The sequence below is a fragment of the Mobula birostris genome, chromosome 11 (assembly GCF_030028105.1).
Source record: "Mobula birostris isolate sMobBir1 chromosome 11, sMobBir1.hap1, whole genome shotgun sequence".
NCBI lineage: Eukaryota > Metazoa > Chordata > Chondrichthyes > Myliobatiformes > Myliobatidae > Mobula > Mobula birostris.
In genome coordinates this window covers 81,616,116-81,643,527 of record NC_092380.1, presented here as the reverse complement: position 1 = coordinate 81,643,527, position 27,412 = coordinate 81,616,116, and the positions used below count along the sequence as shown (strand labels likewise).

The 27,412-nt window shown below is 41.5% G+C and overlaps 1 protein-coding gene and 1 long non-coding RNA gene across 2 annotated transcripts in view; one reads left to right on the top strand and one right to left on the bottom strand.

The window, feature by feature from the left end:
* The window catches only part of LOC140205228 (MOB kinase activator 2), a 207,791-nt gene that overhangs the window by 37,960 nt on the left and 142,419 nt on the right, over positions 1-27,412 (top strand). The gene's annotated exons all lie outside the window — the stretch shown is intronic.
* LOC140205229 (uncharacterized) lies at positions 1,003-12,339 on the bottom strand. Its single transcript, XR_011887789.1, has 3 exons — positions 12,256-12,339; positions 4,643-4,677; positions 1,003-1,162 (listed from the first exon to the last, which is right to left on the bottom strand). It is a non-coding gene; the product is annotated as an uncharacterized lncRNA (long non-coding RNA).

Here is a 27,412-nt window from a genome sequence, read left to right as displayed (position 1 = left end):
ATATTGCGAAATATTCATGCGCCAAAGTGGATGCATAAAGAGGAAAAAGCAGATATGTACCAGGTGCCATTTATACTCCCAAAGGTACTCCACGCTTTTTCAATCTATTATCCCTTTTGTTGATTACATTGAATCTAGCAAAAGAACAAAGTTCTGTCAGTTGGTGTAGTAATTCCTAGTTGAAGTTAAAAATTAAGTTGCTTCTCAGATAGGACTTAAATATTTTATTGCTGTAGTTGACACTAAAAGTCATGGAAGTATAAGAATATTGTTTTGATTGTTTTGTTGATGACCATTCCATCTGAATTAAAGAAAAATATCCCAAGATGAAACTTGTTTCCATATTTTATGTTACATGTTCTTGGAGTAGTAATTGGAAACTGAATTTGAGCTTGATTTCTTTACCTACCTATTTTCTCTGTCCCATTCGCGTATCAAAATATTGTGAGTGTGCGTGCATCCAAGATATAAAGTTTCTCAGGAACTGACTAAGCAAAAACAATGACAAAAACATTATTTAGGAAGAAAGATTTTTTTTTAGATTATGAAGACACGCATGCCTCTTTTATTGTCATTTAGCATGCAGTAAGAAATGATACAATATTTCCTCCGGTGTGATATCACAAAACACAGGACAGACCAAGACTGAAAAACTGACAAAACCACATAATTATAACGTATAGTTACAATAGTGCAACAATACCATAACTTGATGAAGAAGTCCATGAGCACAGTAAAAGTTCAAAGTCTCTCAAATGTCCCACATCTCACACAGACGGGAGAAGGAAGGAAAACTCGCCCTGCCATGCCCGACCACAATCCACCTCTGAGTCCTCCGAAAACTTCAAGCCTCCGAATCAGCTCTCCAACACCAGGTACTGAACGCCATCTCTGTCCGAACGATTCCACCTCAATCTCGGTCGCCAACAGCAGGCAAAGCCGGGGATTTTGAGGCCTACCCTCCAGAAGATTCCGGACCATGCAGTAACGACAGCAGCAAATGAGCGTTTCAGAAATTTCTTCAGATGTTCCTCTGTGCTTTCACGTCCATCTCCATCAAATCAGAATTGTCCATGGCCCCTATTTAATGGATACGATATCATTTTCACCGGAGGGCTGCGCATGCACGGTGCGCTGCTCTCTCTCCTTCCGCTGAGATTTTCTAAATGACATAATAATAAGACAAACCTTAAGGCAATGAAGAAAATATTTGGTGAGATGAAGACGACAGTTAAGAAGAGCCATGTGAGAAGAGCAGCAGTGAGAGAGGCTTTTGCTTGTGTAATTGCAATGCATCTAGTTGAGGTGTCAAGGGATTAGCTTCCAAATGCTGAGTTAAAATAGAAAGGTAAGGATGACATCTATACCATACCCTGTCTTTGACAAAATGTCCATGTAAGCACAAATTAATAGGTATTGCCTGATAATCCAACTGTAACATCAGCTAAGTTGGCACGCCATGGAAGCCCGTCTATGGATGAATCCAGTCTGTGTGCTTTAACTGCTAAATGGACCAACTTGCTGGAAATCTAGTGGAAACACTTGAAAATTAGCAACATTCTTAGCCCACTAATATTCTTCCATTTAAATATGGAAATTGGAAGTATCTATTTTGGTCCAGTGACAATAACAAATGAGAATTGAAGTACTGGAATGACATTGATGTGGCTTGGCTACTTAGAAGATACAAATTTGTATTCCATCTACTGCAGTACAGTGCAGGGGAGTCATCATTATCCCATGCTCTGGTTATTACATGCTGCCCCTTGGCCACCTAGTTTAGAAACACCAGTACGGCTTCTTCATTATTCTGATCAGCAACAGAAAAGCTGTACGTTAAAGGTGCATATTGAGATTTGATACTAAGTTATTTACAATTGAGACACTTAAGTGGATTATTTCAGTCCTTCAGTGATAGGCACGTTCAAGGCAGAAGTTGTGTGACTTATCAAAAATACCTCATCACATATGCATTTTTACAGAGTCCTTGATGCCCATTGGCTAAGTAGCTGGACTTTCTTTCCGTGATCCTCATGAATGTGATTGAGCTGGGTCTAATATTCAAATTGCAGCAGGATTGTCTCTGGTCCTGCTTAGTGGTGGATTGGCAATGTTTCATAAAGAAATTGTGGGAAACATGGTTTGTTTATACTAATCAAACATTTGATAATGAAACCCATTATAATGAAGTTTCATTTTCCTTAAAGCCTCTGCCACAATCGCAGACCATATAATTGTTAGCAATGGTTGGATGAAACTAAACAAACTCTAATTAAATTCCAGTGTAAGGTCAAGTTTGACAACTTTTCTCAGTTAGCCCTTGCTCTGGACTACAGTATTATATTTTCTACTTCCCATTTCAAGTTGCATGAGGAAATGCTAACTTTTATGTTGTGTATTACTTTGAGTTCATTTCCTTCCCTTTCCACAGCTGTTTGGTTACCAGAAATTAGTTTACTTCCATTTTCTGTCCACTCAGCTGCTGAAACCCAAAGCTAATGTTGTTTTCATCAGAATGGTGTTCAAGATTTCCAGCATCTACAGAATCTTGTAGTGCGATTTACTGCTTTCATGGTTTGCTAGCTGGCTTCCGTGTCTCAGTCCAGGCCAGGTGTTCCCAACTTTTTAACGCTGTGGACCCCTACCATTAACTGAGGAGTCCGTGGACCCCAGGTTGGGAATCCCTGGTCCAGGCAGGCTCTCATTCATTTAAAAAATTGTAGCCTGCCTTCTTACCCAAATCAAATCTTCTGTCCCATTCAAACCTTTCTAAGTCGATTTCCATTGATAATGTTATTCTAGTGCACCTATGTCAAAAATTTCATTCCTTATTGGTCTTTGTGGTCCATGCCTTGCTTTCCTTAAAATTATTCTCCCGAATATCTCTACATGTGCCACTGTTCCTTCTCTGAGGCACTTAGAAGCACAGGAATATGAGTAGGCCAGTCAGTCTCTTGAACCTATTTTCTGTTCAATTTTAATTCCCAAGGTAATCCACAGACCATCTCCTAGGTTGGTGTCTTTCTACTGTGAATAAATTATTCATATTGTAGGCAACATTATTTTAAAGCTGTGACCATTTACTACCCTTAAAATTTAATCTTATTAAAAATGCTGTTAGCCTGCTTCATGTTCTGTATAATCATCTGCATATGGGCCCAGTGAAATATAAAGAAACATAAAACAGTATTGTGTAACAAATTCTTTACAATATCCAATTGAACAACTTGATTTTTTTCTCATTATTTTTACAAATACATTCTTTAAGACTGAATATCCCAGAAGACAATAACCAATAAAGCTTTACCTTTTTAAAGTTCAATGAATTTTTACCTGATTTCAATTTTAACCGGAATGTTATGTTTCCAGTAGGTTAGAAATTGTATTTTTGTTAGTTTTAAAGAAGGCAGGGAGACAGTTTCTTTTTGAGAAATGTTTGCATTTGTAACAGTAGATAGCTATTAAAAATCTTGCATATTCTTCAATCGGGTTCAGAAATAACTGACTTTATGGATTTTTTGAGGCTCAAACAGAAATGTCATATTATTTCATAACATCAGTCTATGCTCTCTTCTTGCTGCTGCCATCAGGAAGGAGATGTAGGTACCTCAGGACCCACACCACCAGGTTCAGGAACCCTCAACCATCAGCCTCTTGAACCAGAGGGGATAACTTCACTCAGTGTCACTCACCACATCTCTGAACTGTTCCCACAACCTATGTACTCACTTTCAAGGCTCTTCATCTCATGTTCTCAATGTTTATTGTTTATTTGTTTATTTTTCTATCTTTTTGTAACTGCAGTTTGTTGTCTTGTACCCATTGTTTGTTTGTCCACCCTGTTGGGTATAGCTTTTATTAATTCTATTGTGTTTCTTACATTTACCATGAATAACCTCAAGAAAATAAATCTCAGGGTTGTATATGGTGGCACATGTACTTTTGTAATAAATTTACTTTGAACTTTTTGAACTTGGCTGCTCAGATAAGGAGGGTAATTAATTTGTTAGTCTTCACTTATGCATAGTTCAAAGTAAATTTATTATCAAAGTACATATGTCACCATACTTCCCTGAGATTTATTTTCTGCAGGCAAGTTATGATAAGATATTACTGATCTGAAATATTAGCTGTGTTTCCCTTTTCATAAATGCTGCCAGATATCCTGTTTTTGTACTAGTTTGCATCCTTGACAAATAATGGCTTTAACAATGGCATGTTTAGTGTTTACTAAACTTCAAATTTGGGTTCTATGGTATTTAATTATTTTAATAAGGGCATCATTAATCATGGATCAAGTTTGTTTGGAAGTATTTTTATTGTTGCATGTTTTCTCTTTTAAAAGTATAATTTCTCATTCTATAACATTGTTCTTCATCCTTCAGAAAAATGCAGAAATGGCTATTAGATAGTTTTGTGCATTTGAGTTAAATAATTTTGATTTAAAATTGTTACTTAAATTGTGTGGGGCAGCTTTTTGTAGGATTACCAATGAGTGTACCAAGTGTCTTGCTTTTAAAATGTCCCTATATTAATTCTAACAAACTTGACTTGGACTCAATTTATGGAATAGCATGTTCACATAATAAAGCTGAGCATTAGCACATCTAGTACATAGATTGTAGCTCCAAGTGGAATTTACCTTGTTTGTTTTTTGAAAGGCCAGATGTCTTCTTGCTATGAGAATATAAAGTTAAAATTTTACTGAGGAAAAGCAGAAAAGTGGATCTTAATTAATAATGACTCAAACATTAAATTATAACAACATGACGAAGGTCCAGCACCTGGCTGCGTGGTGTGCTGACATTAACCTGGCCCTTCACACGCAGAAGAGCAAGGAGATCATTGTGGACTTCAGACATGCTTGGAGCCACACTCGCGTCCCCGTCTACATCAACAGAGCTGTAGTGGAGTGTGCATCAAGCTCCTAATTCCTTGGTGTCTACATTTCCGAGGATCTCACCTGGTCCCCGAACTCTTCCATTCTGATCAAAAAGGTGCAACAGCGCCTTTATTTCCTGTAGACCATCAAGGAAACTCACCTCTGTCCCAGGATACTGATGAACTTTTACCGCTGTACCATTGAGGGCATACTCACCAACTGCATCTCAGTGTGGTATGGCAATTGTCCCATTTTGGACCGCAAAGCACTCCAGCATGTGGTGAAAACTGCCCAGCGGATTATCGGCACCCAATCGCCCACCATTGAGAACATCTACCGTAAATGCTGCCTGGGCAGGGCAAAAAGCATTGTGAAGGATGCATCTCACCCTAACCATGGACTTTTTTACTCTCCTTCCATCCGGTAGGCGCTACAGTAGCCTCTGCTCCTGCACTAGCAGGCACAGGAAGAGCTTCTTCCTTGAGGCTGTGACCCTGCTGAACCTCACATCACAGCGCTAAGCAGTATTGCACCCATATTGTACTGTCTCAGTACTTTTATATTTGTCTGCTGTAGCACTTACTTTTTATTCGCAGTTATTTTGTAAATAACACTATTCTTTGCATTTTTGGTTAGATGCTAACTGCATTTCATTGGCTTTGTATCTGTACTCGTCATAATGACAATAAAGTTGAATCTAATCTAATCTAATAACTGGTGCAGAAGAAAAATTTGTTCAGATTCTGGTTCATCAGTTCCAATCATGTCTCAAATTGTTAACCCAAATATTGTTCCCAAAGTCATGTTTTATTTTATACTCTTCATCTTAAGCAACTTTTCAGCTTTGAGCTCTTTCCTCGTATTTCCAAAAATCAACAATGTTAAACTGATTTTTGTTTAAATGACTTGCACTCACTCACCAGTTATTCTAAAGTCTTGAATGCTTTCCTCTTAGCTGAAGTAAGACCTTAAGTCTATAGTTTATCTTTTTGTACCTATGGCCATCTCCAGATTTGACTCCTGTAAACGCTGAATGTTTTCTCTTTTCGACGGATGCTGCCTGGGCTGCTGTGTTCCTTCAGAATTTAGTGTGTATTACTTTGATTTCCAGCATCTGCAGATTTTCTCTGGTTAAACTTTGACTAGCTGGGAGTACATTCTTTTCTGCACTATTGCATTCAAAGAATGACCTTCATTTTCTTTTCTACCTAATGAATGGTGACTTGCATTGGACCATTCTTGATCTCCTATTCCTAATCTTTGTGACTACTATGCATCATCCAAAAATACAGTATACATCAGTTTTTGAATGTATATTAGAGACACTTATTTCTATCTTATCCTCAGTTTTGTTTTAATTAATTTCTTGGGACATGGGCTTTGTTGCGAAATCAATAATTCTCGCTATCCTTGCATTTCCTTGTCAGGATAATAGTGAGCTAGGTATTTAACCTGCTGTAGTTTTTCTGATGAAGGTACTTCTGCAATTCTGGTGGGTCAGAAGTTCCAGAAGAAAAAAATGGTGATATATTTCCAGGCCAGGACAGTGTGTTTCTTGGCAAAAAACTTCAGTGAATAATGTTCTGGTACTTTGGTTCTGGTGGCAGAGATCATAGTTTGGGAAGTTCTGTCAGAGTAGCCTTGGTAGATAATTGCAGTGCATTTTCTGGATGGCACTCCTGAAACCACAATATTCTGGAGGAGGAAGTGAGAGTTTAGTGTGGTGGACAGGTGATAACCGAGCCAGTTGTTTTCAACTAGATGCTCTTAAGCTATTGGAGTTCTGTTGAAATTGTATTTTTAATGTAGTTCATAGATACTCGGGGCATCACGAGGGATTTGCATGCTGCAGAGTATGTATCAGCCTCTGATCTTGATCTTGCACTTGCATTGTTTACGTCAGCTGTCCCTAACCACCTGGCTGCGGACTGGTACCGGGCCGCAAAGCATGTGCTACCGGGCCGCGAGGAAACGATATGATTTGGCGATATGAGTCAGCTGCACCTTTCCTCATTCCCTGTCACGCCCACTGTTGAACTTGAACACATACGAGGTCATTACCCACGCGTCATCCATGTCAGCGCGGGAAGGAGATCAACTCCTCGAGCTTGCAAATGACGGTGGGCTGAAAAGCACGTTTGATGTAACATCTCTGCCGGCATTCTGGATCAAAGTCCAGGCTAAATATCCTGAGAGAGCCACGAAAGCACTGAAAATGTTGCTTCCATTTCCAACATATCTCTGCAATGAATGCAATGAAAACTAAATTGCGGAATAGACTGGACATAAGGAACCCCCCTTCGAGTATCGCTGTCTGCCATCACCCCTCGACGGGACCGTTTTGTTGCAGGAAAACAAGCCCAGGGCTCCCACTGATTCAGCGATATTGGTGTGTTGCAATTATTTGATATGTTCATATGGGGAAAATATATGCTGTGTGTTTAATATCCAAACGTTACTTAAAATGTTATGATGCTATTGATCTATATAACCATATAACAATCACGGCACGGAAACAGGCGATCTCGGCCCTTCTAGTCCGTGCCGAACGCTACTCTCACCAAGTCCCACCGACCTACACTCAGCCCATAACCCTCCATTCCTCTCCTGTCCATATACCTATCCAGTATTTCTTTAAATGATAATATCGAACCTGCCTCTACCACTTCTACTGGAAGTTCGTTCAACACTTACTTCAAGCTCTGCTGATAATTGACTTATCGCTATATTCATGCGAGGAAAATATATGCTGTGTGTTTAATATTAAATTCGTTAGATAAACCCTTTTAGAAACAAAATTAAATGTAATAGCCACTTATCACCTATATTACGTTCGTGACTAACACCCCTCCCAAACAGAATTGCCAAAAACGATTTGTAGAAAAAAATTGGCATGTACATGCATGCGCACTGGTGCCCGTGCAAGGCTTCATGGTCATTGTAGTCTCTCCTTCCCCCCCCCCCCCCCACCCCCAGGTCGGCCAGTCCGCAAGAATACAAGAATATTGTCAATATGAAACCGCTCCGCAGTGCGAAGAAGTTTGAGGACCCCTGGTTTACGTAGTTGGTTCACTTGACTGTCTGGTTAGTGTTGATCGCTCGGATATTGATAATGGAGGACTGAGCAGTATAATGTCATGGAATCTCAAGTATATGTGGTTAGAAACTTGTTGGAGTTGGTTATTTCCTCAGAGTTTTGTGGCACAGAAGTTACTTGCCATTGATCAGTCCAGTGCTGAATGTAATCTCAGTCTTAGAAACATAGAAACATAGAAAATAGGTGCAGGAGTAGGCCATTCGGCCCTTCAAGCCTGCACCGCCATTTATTATGATCATGGCTGATCATCCAACTCAGAACCCCGCCCCAGCCTTTCCTCCATACCCCCTGATCCCCGTAGCCACAAAGGCCATATCTAACTCCCTCTTAAATATAGCCAATGAACTGGCCTCAACTGTTTCCTGTGGCAGAGAATTCCATAGATTCACCACTCTCTGTGTGAAGAAGTTTTTCCTAATCTCAGTCCTAAAAGGCTTCCCCTTTATCCTCAAACTGTGACCCCTCGTTCTGGACTTCCCCAACATCGGGAACAATCTTCCTGCATCTAGCCTGTCCAATCCCTTTAGGATTTTATACGTTTCAATCAGATCCCCCCTCAATCTTCTAAATTCCAACGAGTACAAGCCCAGTTCATCCAGTCTTTCTTCACATGAAAATCCTGCCGTCCCAGGAATCAATCTGGTGAACCTTCTTTGTACTCCCTCTATGGCAAGGATGTCTTTCCTCAGATTAGGGGACCAAAACTGCACACAATACTCCAGGTGTGGTCTTACCAAGGCCTTGTACAACTGCAGTAGTACCTCCCTGCTCCTGTACTCGAATCCTCTCGCTATAAATGCCAGTATACCATTCGCCTTTTTCACCGCCTGCTGTACCTGCATGCCCACTTTCAATGACTGGTGTATAATGACACCCAGGTCTCGTTGCACCTCCCCTTTTCCTAATCGGCCACCATTCAGTTAATAATCTGTTTTCCTGTTTTTGCCACCAAAGTGGATAACTTCACATTTATCCACATTAAATTGCATCTGCCATGAATTTGCCCACTCACCCAACCTATCCAAGTCACTCTGCATCCTCTTAGCATCCTCCTCACAGCTAACACTGCCACCCAGCTTCGTGTCATCCGCAAACTTGGAGATGCTGCATTTAATTCCGTCATCCAAGTCATTAATATATATTGTAAACAACTGGGGTCCCAGCACTGAGCCTTGCGGTACCCCACTAGTCACTGCCTGCCATTCTGAAAAGGTCCCGTTTATTCCCACTCTTTGCTTCCTGTCTGCTAACCAAATCTCCATCCACATCAATACCTTACCCCTAATACCGTGTGCTTTAAGTTTGCACACTAATCTCCTGTGTGGGACCTTGTCAAAAGCCTTTTGAAAATCCAAATATACCACATCCACTAGTTCTCCCCTATCCACTCTACTAGTTACATCCTCAAAAAATTCTATGACATTCGTCAGACATGATTTTCCTTTCACAAATCCATGCTGACTTTGTCCGATGATTTCACCGCTTTCCAAATAAGCTGTTATCACATCTTTGATAACTGACTCCAGCAGTTTCCCCACCACCGACGTTAGGCTAACCAGTCTATAATTCCCCGTTTTCTCTCTCCCTCCTTTTTTAAAAAAAAGGGGTTACATTAGCCACCCTCCAATCCTCAAGAACTAGTCCAGAATCTAACGAGTTTTGAAAAATTATCACTAATGCATCCACTATTTATTGGGCTACTTCCTTAAGCACTCTAGGATGCAGACCATCTGGCCCTGGGGATTTATCTGCCTTCAATCCCTTCAATTTACCTAACACCACTTCCCTACTAACATGTATTTCGCTCAGTTCCTCCATCTCACTGGACCCTCTGTCCCCTACTATTTCTGGAAGATTATTTATGTCCTCCTTAGTGAAGACAGAACCAAAGTAATTATTCAGTTGGTCTGCCATGTCCTTGCTCCCCATAATCAATTCACCTGTTTCTGTCTGTAGGGGACCTACATTTGTCTTTACCAGTCTTTTCCTTTTTACATATCTATAAAAGCTTTTACAGTCAGTTTTTATGTTCCCTGCCAGTTTTCTCTCATAATCTTTTTTCCCTTTCCTAATTAAGCCCCTTGTCCTCCTCTGCTGAACTCTGAATTTCTCCCAGTCCTCAGGTGAGCCACTTTTTCTGGCTAATTTGTATGTTTCTTCTTTGGAATTGATACTATCCCTAATTTCTCTTGTCAGCCACGGGTGCACTACCTTCTTTGATTTATTCTTTTCTCAAACTGGGATGAACAATTGTTGTAGTTCATCCATGCAACCTTTAAATGCTTGCCATTGCATATCCACCGTCAATCCTTTAAGTGTCATTTGCCAGTCTATCTTAGCTAATTCACGTCTCATACCTTCAAAGTTACCCCTCTTTAAGTTCAGAACCTTTGTTTCTGAATTAACTATGTCACTCTCCATCTTAATGAAGAATTCCACCATATTATGGTCACTCTTACCCAAGGGGCCTCTCACGACAAGATTGCTAATTAACCCTTCCTCATTGCTAAAACCCAGTCCAGAATAGCCTGCTCTCTAGTTGGTTCCTCGACATGTTGGTTCAAAAAACCATCCCGCATACATTCCAAGAAATCCTCTTCCTCAGCACCTTTACCAATTTGGTTCACCCAATCTACATGTAGATTGAAGTCACCCATTATAACTGCTGTTCCTTTATCGCACACATTTCTAATTTCCTGTTTAATACCATCTCCGACCTCACTACTACTGTTAGGTGGCCTGTACACAACTCCCACCAGTGTCTTCTGCCCCTTAGTGTTACGCAGCTCTACCCATATCGATTCCACATCTTCCCAGCTTATGTCCTTCCTTTCTATTGCGTTAATCTCTTCTTTAACCAGCAATGCCACCCCACCTCCCCTTCCTTCATGTCTATCCCTCCTGAATATTGAATATCCCTGAACGTTGAGCTCCCATCCTTGGTCACCCTGGAGCCATGTCTCTGTGATCCCAACTATATCATAATCATTAATAACAATCTGCACTTTCAATTCATCCACCTTATTACGAATGCTCCTTGCATTGACACACAAAGCCTTCAGGCGCTCTTTTACAACTCTCTTAGCCCTTGTACAATTATGTTGAAAAGTGGCCCTTTTTAATGCTTGCCCTGGATTTGTTGGCCTGCCACTTTTACTTTTCTCCTTAGTACTTTTTGCTTCTACCCTCACTTTACACCCCTCTGTCTCTCTGCACTGGTTCCCATCCCCCTGTTGTGAACTAACCTCCTCTCGCCTAACCTCTTTAATTTGATTCCCACCCCCCAACCATTCTAGTTTAAAGTCACCTCAGTAGCCCTCGCTAATCTCCCTGCCAGGATATTGGTCCCCCTAGGATCCAAGTGTAACCCGTCCTTTTTGTACAGGTCACGCCTGCGCCAAAAGAGGTCCCAATGATCCAAAAACTTGAATCCCTGCCCCCTGCTCCAATCCCTCAGCCACGCGTTTATCCTCCACCTCATCGCGTTCCTATTCTCACTGTCGCGTGGCATAGGCAGTAATCCCGAGATTACTACCTTTGCGGTCCTTTTTCTCAACTCCCTTCCTAGCTCCCTATATTCTCCTTTCAGGACCTCTTCCCTTTTCCTACCTATGTCATTGGTACCTATATGTACCACGACCTCTGGCTCCTCACCCTCCCACTTCAGGATATCTTGGACACGATCAGAAGTATCCCGGACCCTGGCACCAGGGAGGCAAACTACCATCCGGGTCTCTGGACTGCGTCCACAGAATCGCCTATCTGACCCCCTTACTGTCGAGTCCCCTATCACAACTGCCCTCCTCTTCCTTGCCCTACCCTTCTGAGCTACGGGGCCAGACTCTGTGCCGGAGGCACGGCCACTGGCGCTTCCCCCGGGTAAGCTGTCCCCCCAACAGTACTCAAACAGGAGTACCTATTGTTAAGGGGCACAGCCACCGGGGAACCCTCTATTACCTGACTCTTCCTCTTCCCCTTCCCCCTCCTAACCGTGACCCACCTGTCTGCCTCCCGTGGCCCCGGTGTGACCACCTGCCTGCAACTCCTCTCTATCAACTCCTCACTCTCCCTGACCAGACGAAGGTCATCGAGCTGCAGCTCCAGTTCCGTAACGCGGTCCCTTAGGAGCTGCATCTCGATGCACTTGGCGCAGATGTAGACGTCCAGGAGGCTTGGAGACTCCAGGACCTCCCACATCCGACACCGAGAACAGCAAACTGCCCTCACACTCATACTGCCCCTCTCCTCAAATAACAACAGAAAATGAATGCCAAACCTTCCTCGCCTCGCCCGTTTCCGCCTAAGTCTGTTGAGCCGAAGCTCTTAAGTCTTCACTCTGCTCCCGGCTCACTCCGCCGCCCGCAAACTACGCTGCCCGCTCTATGAGGCTCTGTTCCTTTTAAATCTGCCGTGCTGCACTGCCCGACGTCACATGCCTGTGCAGTCCCGCCTCTCTGAACGCCGTTGGAGAAAAAAAACGAAAATTTCAAATATGTCTTTCTCGGCACTCCCACTCAGACTCTCAGACTTCCTTCTTCGAATCAAACCCGAAGCAGGATTTCTGCCCTTTTAAATCTGCCGTTTTAAATCTGTCTTCTTGCATGCAAGGATGGACTGCCTAATTTGATCAGGTGTTTGTCCCTCTGCTCTATGATGTCCAGTGCTACATGACCAAGAAATTTCCTTGAACTAAGTATTGGGATGATCAAACCCCATCATCATTCCTCATTACACATTCCTTTTTCTAATCACTAATTTATCCTATCACTGCAACTGAGTTTGTATTTGACAAAGGCTGTTAAAGACCATAAGCCCATACCCTATTGTAACAATTACCCTTTTTGCTAGTCCTTGGATCTATTTATCGCTTAAACTATCTTTTTTCTTTTGTCTCTAGACTTTACTATGTCAAGACTGTCCTGGCTGGGCTAGCATTTTACACTACCTAAATCTGAAGTCATGCGAAACTGCTGCTGACGCCTTGAATCCTCCACCAGATTTATTCATTCATTCCCTAATTCTTGCCAGCCTACGCAGGTTTGCCGTTAAGCCATGTATTGATCTTAAAGTGTCTCTTATCACATGATTCTGGTTCCTAACCATATCCATCCAGAAAGCAACTTGTTATGATTTTGGTTGGATGAAATCTAGCAGACCTTGTTTGGGCTTTCTATGACCTCTTTTTCATCCAGTTTAGCTCTTACACTCTTGACATTCATATTAACTTGTTTTTGTTCACACCCTGAATTCCTTGCAGTATTCAGATGTCAATTAGATTGATCTATATCATTCTGTCTGCTACTCGTTCAAACCTTTCTGTCCACTTTATCATTTGTGTTCTGTCTTCAGAATCTTAGATTTTTGAGATCAAAAAGTACAAGCTTTTGGGAAAATTCTTGCCTAAAAATTGGTTATAAGTTTTCTGTTACAGAATGTCCACCTTGTCTCTAATGTAAAAGCTTCCTTTTACCATTGAAGTTGAACAATGGCACAAAGTCAGGTGTTGGAACTTTTGCCAGGTGATTGTTATCACTGCAATTCTAAATAATGTTTTTGAAACAGTGAATAAATGGAATTGACAGTAGCAGGTGCAGCTGAACATCAGAAAGCAAGGTCACATTTACTGTATGTTTTCTCCTAAATTGGTCAGAGTTGAATACAAGAGTTGTGACCTCCTATTACAGCTCTACGTGATGTTGGTGAGACTACATGTGGACTACTGTGTGTAGCTCTGATAGTCAGGCTATTGAAAGAGTATTATTAAACTGGACGGGTACAGAAAGGATTTACAAACATGTTACGAGGAATGGAGGGACCAGCACAAGTAGGCAACTTGGTCGGCATAAATGAGTTGAGCCAAAAGGCCTTTATCCATGCTGTTTAACTCTATGACTCTAAATTTGGGATCTTCAAGCAGACTATTTGTTAATTATTAGGGTGGACCTGCCCCTATCATTTGTGAGAGGTGGTTGGGTGCAAAGAGAGAACACTTGAAGCATTCCAAATATGTAACTGTCACCTTTGGAATGTGTCATTTTAAAGTGACTAACTTGCATAGCTACATTTGGAGGGGCTAATTTTAGAGTTTTGTTTCAGCTTTGAAATGCCGTATAACGTATTCCACTTGATGCAGAAATAGCAGTACTTCCACTGTGATACAGATTTAATGAATGCCCAAGGTATGCAAAATGTGAATCAGTGTCAATAAGGCCTGCATCTTTGCAAAATGAAAATGTCCTACAATTCACTCTTTTTCCTTTGACTTCTTCAAAAGATTAATAGGTCAGTTTTCCTGTGAAATATTTTCAGCAAATTGTGGTCTCCTTTAGGCAAGTGTTCAGCTAGTTAGTAGAACTAATGTCAGTTTTTCAAAGAAAGTTCCTCAATTTATGTCCAATCTGAATTCCTGAATTTGTGTAACCAGTCAACTGTGGTTTAGCACTTGCTAAAAAGGAAAATGCACCTCACATATTTCAAATGAACCTGTTTCCACCACTTTGAAAGACAGCTCATTCCCCACCTACCTCACGATCCGAGTGAACAATTTCCCTTGCAGGTTCCCCTTAAACACTTCGCCTTTCACACTTAACTTGTGACCTGTAGTTCTAGTATCACTTAACCTTAGTGGAAAAAGCCTGCTTGCATACATACCATATATGCGTTTCATAATTTTGTATACTTCTATCAAATCTCCCCTCATTCTCCTACACTCCAGGAAATAAAGTCCTATCCTTGTCAATGTTTCCCAAAAATTCAGATCCTTAAACCCTGACAATGTCTTGTAAATGTTCTCTGCACTTTTTTTGATTCATAGGAGCAGAACTAGGCTATTCAGCCCATCGAGTTTGTTCCACTATTTCATCATGGCTGATCTGGGATCCCATTGAACCCTACACACATGCCTCCTCACCATATCCTTTGATGCACTGACTGATCAGGAAACAATCAACTTAAATATACACACGGACTTCGCATCTGCCGCAGTCTGTTGCAGAGCATTCCACAGATTCACTACTCTGGCTTAAAAAAAACACTTCCTCCTTACTTCTGTTCTAAAAGGTTGCTCCTGAATTTTGAGGCTGTGCTCTCTAGTTCTGGATACCCACACCACAGGAAACATCCTCTCCACATCCACCCTATCTAGTCCTTTCAACATTTGGTAGGTTTCAATGAGATTCTGTCTGTGCCTTCTTCTTCCCCCCCCCCACCCCCCCCTCCCATAGTCTTCTAAATTCCAGTAAGTATAGGCCCAAAACTGCCAAATGCTCCTCACTGGTTAACCCCTTCATTCCCAGAATTATCCTCGTGACCCTCCTCTGGACTCTCTCCAATGACAACATATCCTTTCTGAGATATGGGGCCCAAAACTGTTGACAGTACTCAAAGTGTGGCCTGACTAGTGTCTTATAGGCCAGTGTGCCAAAAGCTCTGTTTACGACCCTATCTACCTATGATGCCACTTTCAAGGAATTATGGATCTGGATGATGGATAAGTATATGGATGAAAGGTGTATGAAGGGCTATAGACCAGGTGCAGGTTGATGGGACTCAGTAGATAATAGTTCAGCAGAGACAAGATGGGCCAAGTGGCCTTTTTCTGTGCTGTCATGCTCTATAACTCTATGAACTATTTTCCGGGATGTTGCTGAGAATTGAAGGCTGTATTTATAAGAGTTTGGATTGGCTGGAACATAGGAAGCCAAAAGGCATCCTTATAATTGTTACTGAATTCTGAGATGCATAGAGTGGATAGATCAGGGATGGGCAACCTATGGCGCATGCGCCAAAAGTGGCGCATTGGATGATTAGAAGTGGCGCATTGCACCCCAGTGATAATAATAAAAAAAGTAAGCCTACTCATGCAAAAAGTATCGACCAAAAACCGATTTGTAGAAAAAAAAATCTATGACAGGAATTCGAGTAGCTTAGAGCTAGAAATGTGTTTTACTGAGAATAAATCTAAAATTTAGCAATTATTTTTAGTGATTTTATTATTTCATGCACACCTTTTGGCGAATGTTATCTTCTTTCACATTGAACTTTTTTTTAAATTGAAAACAGATTAATGAGTCACACTAGGAAAGAAGGCCTTTTGTTCTGCAGTTGTTCCATAACTGTTCAATACACGTTTGTTACTTGTTTGATCCTGAGGTGCCAGGCGTCTGCACCAGTGGTGTGTCACAGGTTTTTGCCAGTCAGTTTACAATTGACACTCGTGCACTATGGAGTTGTGCTTTGTTCGTCCTTTGTAAACATTTGCAGTTTTGTACTTTTTTGAAAATTAAGCCTTGTTTTTACATTCAGTTACCCATCACAGTGTAAAAGAAAATGAGCAAAAGCAAAGCAGAAAGTGATGGTAAGCGTGAATTCAATGAACAGTGGGAAAATGAGCTCTTATTTATTGTGCATTGTTTGTGAAAACACTTTCTCACAGAATAGAAGACATGATCTTAATAGACACTATAAAACACAACGTCAGACTGAAACAGAAGGAAAACTGAAGTTAGTGCTTGGGTCTGAGTTACGGAAAAAATGTGATTAAGAAAAAGGAAGAAATCAAAAAAAGACAAAATATATTTGTTAAAAGAAGTCTCATGAAGGTAAGTAATGTTTATCTTGTTTTATATTAAATCAATATATCATGTAAAAATGCTAAATATGTCTATATTAACATTTTTACAAGAATTGAATGGGGGTACAATCGTATGGCGTATCTGAACTCGTGCGTTAAAAAATTGACGCATGGAACGTAAGAGGTTGGTCACCCCTGGGATAGAGGGTTAGAATAACTTCGTTCCCCAGGGCAAGGGAGTACAGAACTAAGGAGCACGTTTAAGGTGAGAAGTGAGACATTTAAAAGAGATATGAGGGTGGTGAATATTTGGAACAAGCCTCCAGAGGAGGTAGTGGAGGCAAATACTGTGACAACATTTAAAAGGCATTTATGCAAGTATTTGGTACGAAAGGAGTGGAATGATATAGGCCTAACACAGGCAAATTGCTCTAAAAAGCTATCCCTTGGGCATTCTACAAATTTCCTCCCTTGGGATCCAGCATCAACCTGATTTTCCCAATCTACCTGCATATTGAAATTCCCCATGACTTTCAATCTGATGTCACCTCTTTCTAAGGACTTGGATATCATTTTTTACCAACAGAGTTGCCCCATCCCCTCTGCCAATGTTGCAAGGTGTATCCTCGGATATTAAGCTCTCAACTATAACTTTCTTTCAGCATGGCTCAATGATGCCCACAGCATCATACCTGCTAATCTATAACTGTGCCACAAGATAATCCATCTTATTCTATATATCGCATGCATTCAAATATTATACGTTTAGTCCTGTATTTGTCACCTTTTTCACTTTCGCCGTCATGTTACACTTCAACTCATCCCACTGACTGCAAATTTGCCCTGTCATCTGCTTGTCCATCTTGACAGGCTCACGGACGAACACTGCAATGACTTGTATATCAATTGTTTCATACTCAGCCCTATCACTCCGGTTCCCATTCCCTCCCCAACTTAGTCTAAACCCTCCCCAACAACTCTAGCAAACCTACCTATAAGGATGTTGATCACCCCCGGGTTCAGGTATAACCCATTCTGTTTCGTACAGGTCATCCTTCCCCAGAAGATCCAGAAATGATCTAAAACTCTGCCCTTTCCACTACTTCCTCAATTACTCATTCATCTGTATTATCATTCTATTCCTACCCTGACTAGCCCTTGCTACTGGGAGCATTCCAGAGATTACTACCTTGGTGATCCTGCTCTTCAGCTTCTTCCCTAACTCCGTATACCCATTGCAGAGGAACTCTTCCCCCTTTCTACCCATGTCATTGGTGCCAATGTACAGCACAACCTCTGGCTGCTCACCTTTCCTCTTGAGAATCTTCTGCAGCGGCTCTGAGATATCATGCGCCCTAGCACCTGGGAGGCAACACACCATCCTGGTTTCACTTTTGCAGCCACAGTATCTGCTGTTAGTTCCCCCAACTACCAAGTCTCCTGCTGCTATCACTCTTCCGGAATTTTCCCTTTTTTGCTGAGCTTCAGAGCTGGACACAGTGCCACTGGCCTGGCTGCTGCTGAAAGGTCATACCACCACCAGTACGAGGGGAATAGCCACAGGGGACACCTGCACTGGCTGCCCACTCCCCTAACTCTGAATACTATCTGAAGCCTCTCAGATGGTCCCGAATGCATACATCATCAGCTCTAGTTCCCTGACTTTGTCAGTCAGGAGCTGAAGTTGGGTGCACTTCCTGCAGATGTAGTCATCAGGGAGACTGTTGGGTATCATGAAATCCCACATCTCACAGGAAGAGCATTCCAGTGCCTTAACTACCACCCTGGCTACACTTGCTGTGCCTCTAACTTCTTAACCTTAAGAAGCAACTTCTTGCAATTTGCAAATAAACCTTCATCATCTCATTACTGAATAGATGTTGGAGAAGTTTATGTTTGTATGCAGGAAATGCTTCTTGGAGGGGGGATGTTCATTTTGAGGTCATTGAAACCAGACTCTGCCTTTAATCTATTTAATCTTTAATCAACACCTTTAATCTATTTTTGTAATTTTTCAGAAAGTAACAAACTATTTAAGTGGCTTATTGGTAAAAATATTTGATTTTACTTGTTGGCTTTAAGGGAAGGACAAATGACATATGTTATCACTAAGTACAGGAATAGGAAGAAGAAAGAAAGGAAGGTTTATTTCGACTTAAAAATTTAATGCTTGAAGAAATTTCTTAATGCATGAACTTTTAATCATTAGACAATTCCATAATATATTCAGATGAACTGAAACAAATTGTATCCATAAGATTCATTATTACAGTTAGTTATACTTGTAAATTTTACTATTTCTTTCCCCAGCCCTTCGACTATATTTTGTGGTAATGGAACAAAGGTTTCACATTCACTTCACTGGTCACTACCTACGTGGTTTTTGCAGACTATAGGAAGGAAACATGCTCTCATCATATTTTTTTCAGCACAGTGTTGTCTATGACATGGGTTGTTAGCATTGGAAGAATTTGCAAAGCTCCTCATTCAAAAGTGCAGAAGAAAAAATACTAATGACTGTATGGTGCTTTTGTGCTCTGTTCAGGATGTATCAAAGTTTTTTTTAAATTTTGAAGTGCAACTGATTTGCACTCTGCAAGTTCTACCCAATCAGCAAGTTGCCCATGACCAAATAATCCTGACTATTCAAAAAAAAAGTAATAGCAAATGAAAGATAAATATGGTCCAGAATTGTTGCAGTAATTCCTCTGCCCTTCAAAAAAGGAAGAGTGTTGGGTCTTTTACATGAGGAAGGAACTGAACGCCTTGATTTATTGTTTCATCTAAATGCCAGTACCTCTGACTGTGCAGCAACCCCTTGTATTGGAGTACCACTTTACACTTCTATGTCTTTTAGTGTATACCTGCATGATGTTCCATTAGCAGCACATCTACTGGGCAGGTAGGATAACTGACGGTAGTTTCTGGATTCTGGCATTTTGTTGTGTACTCTAGAAGCTGTCAGGTTTTACGCATTATAAGACAGATGGTTTGTAATAAAGTTTCATCCAATAACTCGCCTTTAGGTGGAATGCATGAAGCCAGAAGTAATTGTCTTAACACTTGTAATCCTGGCTTAATTCCATAACTACCTTTGATTACCTATATGGTATCAGAAATGGGTTATAAAAGGGATTGTTCTGGTGTTACACATCCTTTATCTGCAATATAATCTCTGCAATATGAACATTTATTTTAATGGTTGCTAGAAATGTTCATAGCAGTTTGTTATTTACATCAATTACCACAGAAAGGTAAAAATCTGCTCAAGATAAATAATTGTCCGATGCCTCCTTAGTGAATGTCAGATATAAACACATCATTTCCAACAGGCCTGTTCTGCTTTCATCTTGCATAGCTTTTTCTAACCCTTTTGGCTCTTGATTGCTAATGGAATGAGAACATCGTTGTGGTACATAATGTGACTCATTTAACAGTGTAAAGTTTATCATAAGCAAAGGAAGAAAAACTTATTGAGTTATGCTCAACAATTTTATTATTTTCTTATTTGGTCCAAGAATAAAAGTTCCTTTTATTCATTTTTAAGATTGTTTTATAACATTGGATTTATTTTTTGATGACACATTAATGATAGGGTTGATTAATGAGAGGCATTAATAGACACATCTATTCTGACTCTTCAGCCCATTAACTGCAATAGGACTGCCTCCTTGATACAGTCATTGATTTAGATCAGGGATGATCTGATCCATCACCTTTCACAGATGCTGGCTGCTTTGAGGGTTTCCAGCATTTTTTGTTTTTATTTCAGATTTCCAGCGTGTGTAGCTTTTTAAATTTTTTCAACAATACTCTCCTGAGCACCATTCCACTGATCTACACCACATCTTGTAGCCTGATTCTCACTGCTGCATTTCAGAGTCAGAATCCGGTTTATCATCACTGGCGTGTCGTGAAGTTTGCAGCACAGTGAAGACATAAAAATTACCATAATTTAGTGAGGTAGTGTTCATGGGTCAATGACTTCAGAAATCTGATGGCAGAGGAGGAAGAATCTGTTATTAAAAATGTTGAATGTTACCCTTGCTCAATGGTAGGAATGCAAAAAGGGCATGTTCCAGATGATGAGCACGTTGAATGAGGGGTGAATCCTTCCTGAGGCAATGCCCCTTGAAGATGTCCTTGATAGCATGGAGAGTTCTTCCCATGATGGAAACGGCTAAGTCTACAACTCTACAATACTGTATATTATGGGCTCCATACAACCAGTCAAAATCTGCTCAAGGTAAATATTTGTCCAATGCCTGCTGAGTGACAGTCAGATATAAAAACATAATTTCCAACAGGCCTCTTCTGCTTTCATCTTGCATAGCTCCACTGGTGATTCAACCAGTCAGAATGTCCTCCACTGTACTCCTGTAGAAATTTAAAAGAATCTTTGGTGACAAACAAAATCTCCTCAAATTCCAAATGAAGTGAAACTACTGATTTGTCTTCTTCATGACTGCATTATTGTGTTGGGTCCAGAATGCTGATGCCCAGGAACTTGAAGCTCTCATCCTTTCCACTACCAAACTATCGATAAGAATTGGTGTGTATTCTCTCGACTTTCCCCTTCTGAAGTCCAGAGTTAATTTGCATGGAAGAGAAAATTTGCATAATGCTAGAAATCCAAGCAACAAACACAGACTGCTGGAGGAACTCAGCAGGCCAGGCAGCATCTATGGAAAAGAGTACAGTTGACATTTCGGGCTGAGACCCTTCATTGGGACTGGAGAAAAAAGATGAGGAGCCAACCATTCATGAGAGAGAATAGAGCAATAGGCTAAGCACATATCCTTGAGGAGTACCTGTGTTGATTGAGGAGATATTATTACCAATCCACACAAACTATTGTATCCCAGTAAGAAAGTTTAGGATTCAGTTGCAGTGTGAGGTACAGAGACACAAGGCTTTAAAGCTTGTTGATTAGTAGTGAGGAGATGATGGTGTTGAACACCAGGTTGTAATTGATACACAGCAGCATGATGCCTAGGTGCTCCAAAGCCAAGTGGAGAGCTGGTCGTCCAACTTCAAGGAGTGAAGACTTGTGTACCTTTCGTTTTGCCTGAAGAATAAGATAGATTGGGTGATGGAGTTGTGAGCATTACAGGCAACTATAGACTATGCAGTTTTTTAACAGTTTTACTTTTAGCAGAGATATCCAGAGAAATCTTCAGTCAGTAATGCCTGGCTATAGCTTTGGAGGGTTTCCATTGTCCCATTTGCACACAATACATATTGTTAGCAGGTTATCTGTTCCAGCAGCCTATGTGACTGAATATTCAATTTTCATTGAATTTTGGAACGTGCTGTCTCCACTTCAAGCACTTTACAATCATTCTCCACACAGCACTATTCTGTACAAATTGTGTGCCTGTTTAAAGGCTGGATCCCAAGGCCACAGCTTCATATTAAGTGTTTATAGCTATGTGGATTTGCAATTTGCCAATTCATTAGTTGGCGCTGAAGCAAGGAAATTGCATTTATACTGTTACTCACTAAACATGACAAAATTGCAATCGTTCGTTCTGCCTGCTTTGGAAATGGCTGTTAGTGCACACCTTAAAAATAGAAAAACATTTCCTAGATCTCTGTAACATACATCAAAGTTGCTAGTGAACGCAGCAGGCCAGGCAGCATCTCTAGGAAGAGGTACAGTCGACGTTTCAGGCCGAGACCCTTCGTCAGGACTAACTGAAGGAAGAGTTAGTAAGAGATTTGAAAGTGGGAGGGGGAGGGGGAGATCCAAAATGATAGAAGAAGGCAGGAGGGGAAGGGATGGAGCCAAGAGCTGGACAGGTGATTGGCAAAGGGGATATGAGAGGATCATGGGACAGGAGGCTCGGGGAGAAAGACAAGGGGGGGGGGAACCCAGAGGATGGGCAAGGGGTATAGTCAGAGGGACAGAGGGAGAAAAAGGAGAGTGAGAGAAAGAATGTGTGTATAAAAATAAATAACGGATGGGTACAAGGGGGAGGTGGGGCATTAGCAGAAGTTAGAGAAGTTGATGTTCTCTATCAGGTTGGAGGCTACCCAGACAGAATATAAGGTGTTGTTCCTCCAACCTGAGTGTGGCTTCATCTTTACAGTAGAGGAGGCCATGGATAGACATGTCAGAATGGGAATGGGATGTGGAATTAAAATGTGTGGCCACTGGGAGATCCTGCTTTCTCTGGCGGACAGAGCGTAGATGTTCAGCAAAGCGGTCTCCCAGTCTGCATCGGGTCTCGCCAATATATAGAAGGCCACATCGGGAGCACCGGACGCAGTATATCACCCCAGCTGACTCACAGGTGAAGTGTCGCCTCACCTGGAAGGACTGTTTGGGGCCCTGAATGGTGGTAAGGGAGGAAGTGTAAGGGCATGTGTAGCACTTGTTCCGCTTACAAGGATAAGTGCCAGGAGGAAGATCAGTGGGGAGGGATGGGGGGGGACGAATGGACAAGGGAGTCGCATAGGGAGTGATCCCTGCGGAAAGCAGAGGGGGCGGGGGAGGGAAAGATGTGCTTAGTGGTTGGATCCTGTTGGAGGTGGCGGAAGTTACAGAGAATAATATGTTGGACCCGGAGGCTGGTGGGGTGGTAGGTGAAGACCAGGGGAACCCTATTCCTAGTGGGGTGGCGGGAAGATGGAGTGACAGCAGATGTGCGTGAAATGGGGGAGATGCGTTTGAGAGCAGAGTTGATGGTGGAGGAAGGGAAGCCCCTTTCTTTAAAAAAGGAGGACATCTCCCTCGTCCTGGAATGAAAAGCCTCATCCTGAGAGCAGATGCGGTGGAGACGGAGGAATTGCGAGAAGGGGATGGCATTTTTGCAAGAGACAGGGTGAGAAGAGGAATAGTCCAGATAGCTGTGAGAGTCAGTAGACTTATAGTAGACATCAGTGGATAAGCTGTCTCCAGAGACAGAGACAGGAAGATCTAGAAAGGGGAGGGAGGTGTGGGAAATGGACCAGGTAAATTTGAGGGCTGGGTGAAAGTTGAAGGCAAAGTTAATAAAGTCAACGAGTTCAGCATGCATGCAGGAAGCAGCGCCAATGCAGTCGTCGATGTAGCGAAGGAAAAGTGGGGACAGATACCAGAATAGGTACGGAACATAGATTGTTCCACAAAGCCAACAAAATGCCAGCAACTTTGATGTGTGTTGCTTGAACTTCCAACATCTGCAGAATTCCTGTTGTTTCCTAGATTTCTGTGTTCTTCTCACAACTTGCTTTCCAACTTTTTTTTTTATTTTGTCGGCAAACTTCATTGAGCATGGTAAATAAGCATAGAACACTTATTTTATATGGTCTTTTTTCCCCCAATGATAAGGAACCAAAAACTGAAAGGCATAGGTTTAAAGGAAGGGGGAAAAATTTAAATGAGACACTAGGAGTAACTTCTTCATGCAGAAGCTGGTGTGTGTAGAGAACAAGCTGCCAAGAGGAAATAATTTAGGCAGGTACAATAACAACATTTATCAGGGATGTGTGCTTAGCCTACTGCTCTGCTCTCACTAAACCCACAACTATGTGGCTCAGCACAGCTCAAATGATATCTATAAATTTGCTGATGATGCAACCATTGTTGGCAGAATTTCAGGTGGTGGTGAAAGGGCGTACAGGACCGAGTTATACCAGTGAATTGAGTGGTGTCACAGCAACAACCTTTTACTCAATGTCAGCAAGACCAAAGAGCTGATTGTGGACTTCAGAAAGGGGAAGGTGAGAGAACAAGAACCAATCTTCGTAGAGGGATCAGGAGTGAGCAATTTCAAGCTCCTAGGTGTCAATATCTTTGAGGATCTACCTTGATCCCAACATGTCGATGCAGCTGTAAAGAAGGCAAGACGGCAGCGATACTTCACTTGGAGTTTGAGGAGGTTTGGTTTGTCACCGAAAACACTCAGACTTCTACAAATATACCGTGAAGAGCATTCTGACTGGCTGCATCACCATCTGGTATTGGGGGCGGGGGAGGCACTGCACAAGATCGAAATAAGTTGCAGAAAGTTGTAAAATTAGTCAGCTCTTTCATGGGTACTAGTCTTTGTAGTATCCAAGACATCTTCAAGGAGTGGTGCCTTAGGAAGGCGGCGTCTATCATTAAGGACTCCTACAACCCAGGACCTGCCCTCCTCTTGTTCCCATTGGGAAGGAGGTACAGAAGCCTGAAGGCACATACTCAGTGATTCAGGAACAACTTCTTCCCCTCTGCCATCCAACTACTAAATGGACATTAAACCCATGAATACTACCTCACTACTTTTTTTTTCCCCTTTTTTTTTATCCTCACTGCTAATTTTAACTTGTCAATTTAATAGACATACATTTATTTACCATGTATTTCATTGTACAGCTGCCATAAAGATAATACGTTTCACAACATAATGCCGGTGATATTAAATCTAATTCTGAATCTGATTTTTTTAAAAAAACATTTTAAACAAGTGCATGGATAGAGTGATACTAGCCAAACACAGGCAAATGGGACTAACTTAGGTGGCACCTTGGTCTGCATGGATGAGTTGGGCCGAAGGGCCTGTTTCTGTGCTATATTGGTCCATGACTCAGTAGGCAACTGTGAAGTTTGGAATATCATGAATATAACAAGAACAGCTAAATAACTGAACATAAAGTAGAACATTACAATTTTCTAGCAAATTATATTTTATTTCTGTGGTCACGGTCAATCTTCAAACATTCTAACGATCAAATAAATGGCGGATTTAGATTTTTTTCTGATGTTCTTGCGCATTAGTGAAACCACAATTTCTCCTCAATATACAAAGTATATATTAATATTTGAATCCTAAATTCCGTCTGGGTAGCCTCCAACCTGATGGCATGAACATCGACTTCTCTAACTTCCGCTAATGCCCCACCTCCCCCTCGTACCCCATCTGTTACTTATTTTTATACACACATTCTTTCTCTCACTCTCCTTTTTCTCCCTCTGTCCCTCTGGATATACCCCTTGCCCATCCTCTGGGTCCCCCCCGCACCTCCTTGTCTTTCTTCCCGGACCTCCTGTCCCATTATCCTCTCGTATCCCTTTTGCCTATCACCTGTCCAGCTCTTGGCTCCATCCCTCCCCCTCCTGTCTTCTCCTATCATTTTGGATCTCCCCCTCCCCCTCCAACTTTCAAATCCCTTACTCACTCTTCCTTCAGTTAGTCCTGACGAAGGATCTCGGCCTGAAACGTCGACTGCACCTCTTCCTAGAGATGCTGCCTGGCCTGCTGCGTTCACCAGCAACTTTTATGTGTGTTGTTTATTAATATTTGAGTGTGTTAATTAGGTCCGCGGCAAAAGTTCACTGAGTTTTTGACTTGTAGATGGTTTCAGTCAGATCTAATGATTAAAAAAAACTTCAGTGACTCAGATTGATAATGCAAGCAATAATCCTTAAGCATGTAATTTTTAGCTAATTTGAATAGGTGGCAAAAAGTATTAAGTCATGAGTGGGTCAGACAGTGCTGACAAACCTGGCACTTTATGGTTGTTGGCTGACTGCTGGATGTCCTGTGCTACTTGCACCCAGCTTTATGTCATATCTTTTATTGGATCTCGTCCTTCAGATCTCTGTCTAGCTGTTCTTTTTTTTCCACCATTTTGAAATGTGGGTTTCTCCAGTCCAAGAATACCTAATGTTTGTAATTAATTACTCTCTGGATTTCCTGTATGTTCTCAACAAACAACTATCATTGTTTTCTGGTGAAGAAGCCAAGAGTTTCTTCATTGGTGCATATTGAGCTTAATTCAGGGCATATTGAGTGCTATAATTCTCTATGGCTCATAGTGGTTGTCAGGTTCAATGTGGAGCTAACCAAGAAGAATCTTCTTTGTGGGTGGGGGGGGTGGTGTTGAGGGTTCTTTAAGTCTGTTAATGATAATACTGTATTTGTAAGGCAGCATCTCTTTTGCAATGAACATTTTCATGCCAGGTTACTGGTTAGCCCAGTCATTGTTGGCACCATGAACTAAGCAGATATCCTTATTCTAGCAGTAGTCTTGCAGTTCCAGTGCTCAGATCAAGGATGTTGTACTTGTTTCTCCAATGAAATAGATTTTGGTTAAGGCAAGATAATATTCTATGCATTTGGTGAAAAATAGGACTCCACTAGAGAGAGTCTTTCTTTCTCCTTCCTTGCCTTAGGGCCTTTTTGAATGATTATGATCTTTTTGACTGATGTTAATATCACCAAGGAGGCATAGTTTGTCTCCTGTTGGTATTTGGACAGATTGCTTAAGGGTAGAGTAAAGATCCCCCCCCCCACCCTTTTTGTTTCATCTAAGAAAGGATGATGTGCTAGTTTCAGCATTAGGGTGAATGGAGGGTATTGAGGTATTCACTTACCTGAACCGAGTAATCTATTCTTGATGACAAAAACAATCCCATGAATCTAGGATTTTCCTTGCAGATTGAACTTCCAGAAGATGTGTTCACCACCTTGTTCCTTGACCTGGTCTTCCCATGTCTAGTATGTCTAGCTCATTGTTGAGGTGCCTAAGGTTCCGGATTGTTATAGCAGAATAATATTCAGTTTCATTCACTGTTATGGTAAACTCCAACAGCATTTCAGGTTCCAGGTTTAATTCTGAAGGATCGAAGATGCATTTGCCTGATTTGCAGCAATTGCACCCCAGCTGCCACATTGGTGAGACAGAGTAACTTGGTGAGCAAAGTGATGCTGAAGTACAGAACGATTGGTGAAATAAGAACAGAAAAAGCTGATAAAGCAGGATGCAGTTGTGGAGAGGGAAGCATAGTCAAGGTTTCTGGCAATGATCTTTCATCAAATGTAGAAAAAAATTGGAAATTAGATATGCACTTTAAGTTGCTGGGGAGAGTTATGGGGGTGTGATGGAGGGAAGA